Genomic DNA, 4,891 nt, shown 5'->3' on the forward strand with positions numbered 1-4,891 from the left:
GCGCTCGTTCACTCGTTCTCTCCCCCACCCCACCCCCCGCCACCGTGTCCCCCGCTCCCTCCTCGGGCCACCCCTCATGTGCTCCGTGGTGGTATCTTAGGAGCCTGTTTCTCTTTGGTTCTGTTGTGTTCACGGTGTATCGTTTGGTAGGTACTGCGTGGAAACGACGGCTCTGAGGTATTTCCTTGAGCATCATCCCCTCTAAAGGTCTCTCCAAGTTCCTGCAGACTGTGAGATTTCATTCCCTTCTGGTGGTTGAGTCCCATTCCTCTGTGTGTGTGTGTGTGTGTGTGTGTGTGTGTGTGTGTGTGTGTGAATAGATACAGGCGTAGGCACACAGACAGAGAGCTCTCTCCTTCTGTGTGTACGGATGTCTACCTAGGTATGGGGGTCGATCCCACACATACACACGTCCGTATCTTCTCTGTCCCCTCCGTGGGCACTCCGTGGAGTGGCTGGGTTGGGTCGAAGGGGGACTCTTTGGTGGAGTGTTCCGAGGGAATCGCAGGACTCTTTTCCCTAGGGATGTGGTTTCTCTCTCTGGGAGGCCCCAGGGGATGAGATGTGATCTCTCTGAGTCCGCCCACATGTTCCTCAGCGGCAGCAAAGACGCGTTCGACCGATCAGGAGCCACTGTCTTCTCATGGTTCGAACTTGCTGTCGCGATTGCGATTCCAGCTCCTGGGCCTTTCCCCTCCGAAGGAGAAGGATCCTTGTCCAGATAAACGCCCCGGGGGTGCTTCCGCGAGCCCGCCCCCACCCCCGGCAGCCCCAGCCCAGCCCAGCCCAGCCCTGCCGCTGATGTGTTTTCTACCTTGTGCTTCTGGGTGTCTGTCTGTTCTCCCTTTCTTTGGGAGGAAGGTGTCTGCTCGGGCCCCCTGCCTGCCCACTTCGCTCATCGGGGGTCGTTTCCCTTTTGGAGGCTGAGTTGTCTGACGCCTTGATCCGTTTTGGACAGAAAAGCCCCTTTTGCAACATGCTTGCGCTTTCCCCGTGTATATGTATGTGTCTATGGATACCGACGTATCTGCACATATGAGCATGTGTATTCGTGCCTGTGTATCTCCGTGGACGTCTGTGTCTATATGCCTGTGTCTACGTATATACACGCAAGCATACACGCACAGTAGAAACGCCTAGGCATACACGTGCGCACACAGACACATGCGTGTATGTGAGCATGCCCTTTGAACGTGTTTGTTTATACCCACGTGTGCGCGTATATATAGACGCGAATACGCGTGCGTATACATATGGACACGCGTATATGCACATGTGTCTGCGTTCTCGCTCCCCCTCTCCCTCCCCTCCCCCTCCCCCTCCCCCCTCCCTCTCCCTCCCCTCCCCCTCCCCCTCTCCCTCCCCCTCCCCCTCTCCCTCTCCCTCCCCCTCCCCCTCCCCCTCCCCCTCTCCCTCTCTCTGACTTTTAAGCAGCCGGAGCAGTTCTATGACTTGACTTTCCTGCCTGGTGGTTCTGTTTCATTTCCTTTCTGGTCTGCTTCAAAAAGTTATGTATTCATGTAACTGGCTGTTGTCATGGAACACGGGGTTTATTTAGTGGATCCCTATCGACTCGGTCCGGTCCTCCTCACCTCCACGCCCCTCAGCCGCCCCCCCCCCCCCGCCCCCGCACCCCAGGCCCCCCCGCCCCGCCCCTCCCAACCCCCACCCCCGCAGCCCTGCCACCCCAGACCTCCCGCCCGCCCTCCCGCCCGCCTGCCGTTCTGGTGTTTGTGGCCAGTTCAGTGACTTTGAAATCCATGTTCTCCTGACCTCAGGTGCACTTTCCCCACCCACCGGCGCGTGCTTGGGTGTGTTGTCTTCGGACTTTGTCACGGTCTCCACCCAGGTTGAGTGGTGCCTTCTCTTGTTGGGGGTTCCGAGTGTGTCTCCTCCTTTTCCTTTCTTGCTCCTGGGCTCGCGTGTCTGTGTCTGCTTTCCAAAGTCCTGCTTTGTTCTCCGAGCAGCGCTCGCCTGGTTTCGCTTTGCCGGCCCCTCCCTCCCTCCCTCCCTCCCTCCCTCCCTCCCTCTCTCTTTCGGGGGAGGGGGGCCGGGGGAGTCTGCGATGCCGCTGGTGCCCCTCTCTCCGCCGACCCCGCCCCGAGCCCCCACCGCCCGCCGGCGTCTCCGTGGAATGTCCCCCCCAGCACCCCGGAGTCGCGTGGGGGAGTGAGTCTCCTTCGTGGCAGCCTCCTGAGGAGATCCTTCCCAGCGTCTCTCCCTTCCTCTGCGGCCGGGGTCGCGTCGCGTCGCGTCGCTCGGCGGCGGAGGCTCCGGGCCGAGCTCGGGCGTCTGGGCGGCCGGCGCGGTGGCGTCCCCGGCGGCCGGCGACAGCGACCCGTCCTCGGGACGTTCGAGTCGCTTGTCGGGAGCCACCTGGCGGCCGCTTGTATATTGTCCCTCCCCTCTGGAGCTTCGGCGAGGCCTTTCAGGAGGATTGTGACTCAGCCTCTGGGCCCGAGGCAGAGCTCTCAGACACCGGCGACGCTGGCGGCGACAGTCCCGGTGGCGCCGAGGCCTAGGGACAGTCCCGCTGTCGCCGGAGATTGGTTCTCTAGGTTTCTGAGGAGGGTGACCGTCGCGGCGCCCCGGAGCCGGCTCGCGGGGCGGCCTGACCGGGTCGACCAGCATCTCCCCGTGCCCCTGCGGCCACGGGGACGGACCGCCCGGACCCTGCCTGGGCCGGGCCGCCGCGGTGGGCGGGGAGAGGGTCTTCCCTGCCCGGAGCGCCTGGACTCGGGCTCGGCGGTCCGGACGCCTCCTGGGCCGCCCTCAGGAGCGTTTGCTTCGCCCTCAGGAGCGTTTGCTTCGCCCTCAGGAGCGTTTGCTTCGCCCTCGGCCCCGCTCCGGAGGTGGGGACCGGCCCAGACGGTGGCTTGGAGGTCGCCGGAGGGCGCGCCAGGGTCCGGGCCCTCGGGTCCTTTCTGCCCGAGGTGTTTTCCGCGTGGCACTCCGGAGGTGGGGGAACCCGAGGGTTGACCGGGGGAGGCGCGTGTGCGGTCCCCCCGTGGGGTCCGGTCGCCCGAGGCGTCTCCCGGCACACATGCTTTTTCTTTGTCAGAGTCCTGACGGGTCCGGAGACGTGGATGGACCGGACCCTGCTTCCGCGGGTGGCCGGGGAGGGCGCGCTCGACCCTTCGGCGTGCCCTCGTGGGTCTCGGTCGTCGGACGCGACTTTGGCTCCCCCCTCTCCGGCTCCCTGAATCCCAGTCGGGAGGTGGGGGCCGGCTCGGGCCGTCCTGGGTGCCCCGTCTAGGACGGTCCGGGCCCCGGGCGCGGTCCCTGGTCGGGGCCCGCTCGTCTCGTGGGAAGCGCCTCGCTGACGGTTCTGTCTTCTCTTTTCCTTTTGCACATCGAAGCCAAATCCCCGTTCGGAGACTCGGACGGACCGGTACCCCTGCCCGCGTGGACGAGGCGGGGAGGGCGTCCTCGGCCAGCTTCCCCCCCGCCCCCCCTTGGTGCCCGCGCCCCCGCTTTGGCCACCACGCGCCCCCTCCCCCCTCCCGGTCGACCAGATGACCCCCCCCCCCCAAGAGAGCTCGGGGCCTGGTGTTTATGGGGCAGCGTTGGGGACAGGTGGCCGGGACAAGGTTCCGGGGGCCCTCCCTGCGCGTCGTCGATGTGCTCCGCTGTCAGCTGCTGTCATTTCGTCGCCCTTAATAGGCCTTTTTTGCCACCAGGTAAGTGCTGACACGGTCTCCTTTGGTGTCTGCCACCGAGGACTGTGGGTCTCTGGACGCACGCGGGGCTCTGGGCTTCTGGGCCGCCAGCTGGTGCCCGGTTCGGCCCTTGCCGCTGGAGCCGCCCGCCTGGGCCTGTGCGCCGGCTCCTGTGTGGTGTCGTCTGGCTGACCCGACCCTTGGTGCCACCTCCGGTCTCTGGGCGACCCGAGGGTGGCGGGGCGAGGTGGCGCGTGGGTCTTCTACCCTGTGCATCCCTCGCCCCCGCTGTGGGCACCTGGTTGCGGCTGGGGCGACCCCCGCCCTGTGGGCTCCGTGCCACGTGTCAGGCGTTCTCCTCTTGGGGGTCGTCGGCCGCTCTCGCCTGAGGCGAGGTGGGGGGGGCGGAGGTTGCCGGCGAGGCTTAAAGCGGGCCCCTCTGGTGACTGTCCTCACCGTGCCTCCCCCCCGCTCCACCTTGGCTCAACAGATCGATGTGGTGTGGTCGTGTTCTCCCGGGCCGAGCCTAAGCCGTGCCAGACGAGGGACGGGCGTTCCCAGTGAACGCGTCTGCTCTTCTCGGTCTGTCCGCGGGGCCCCTCGCTTGTCTTCTCCCCCCCTCGCTGCCCATCAGGGAGGGTGAGGAAGGCAGGGGTTGGGTGTGGCTTCTGGCCCTGATCTTCGGTCTCCTTTGCCTCGGGGCGTCAGTGGGGGCCGTTGGTCTTCTGACACAGCAGATTGCTCTCGCTTCGCCTTCTCGGCGTGTGCCCGGCGAGCGGCCCTCCCTGTGGCGGGGAGGGCTGTGCCGCCGCCGACGCCGCGCTGCGCACCCCACGCGGGTGTGTGAGCGTGCCTCGTGTGACCCTCGGTGGTGCCCCTGGAGCGCTCCAGGTCGTCCCTCAGGTGCCTGAGGCCGAGTGGTGGTGTCGTTTCCCTTAACCCGGTGTCCCCCTCGGGTCCCCGCCACGGTGGCGTGTGTGTCCCGTGAGTGGCTCTCTCTGGGGGGGGGGTCGAGGCGGTAGGGAGAGGCGTGCCTGTTCCCCTCGTCGCGGAGGCCTTGGCGGATGAGGCCTTGCAGGGGGCGGGACGCGGGCTCCGCTCTGGCCCTGACCGCGCACACGCTCCTGTGTGGTGGTCCGCTCCCCTGTACCGCAGGCCCCTCCCACCCAGCTGAGGACTGGTGGCTCGTGGAGCGCCTCCGTGGGCCCGAAGGCGACACGGTCCGGGTGAGG

Source organism: Capricornis sumatraensis, unplaced genomic scaffold (assembly GCF_032405125.1).
Source record: "Capricornis sumatraensis isolate serow.1 unplaced genomic scaffold, serow.2 scaffold43, whole genome shotgun sequence".
Lineage (NCBI taxonomy): Eukaryota > Metazoa > Chordata > Mammalia > Artiodactyla > Bovidae > Capricornis > Capricornis sumatraensis.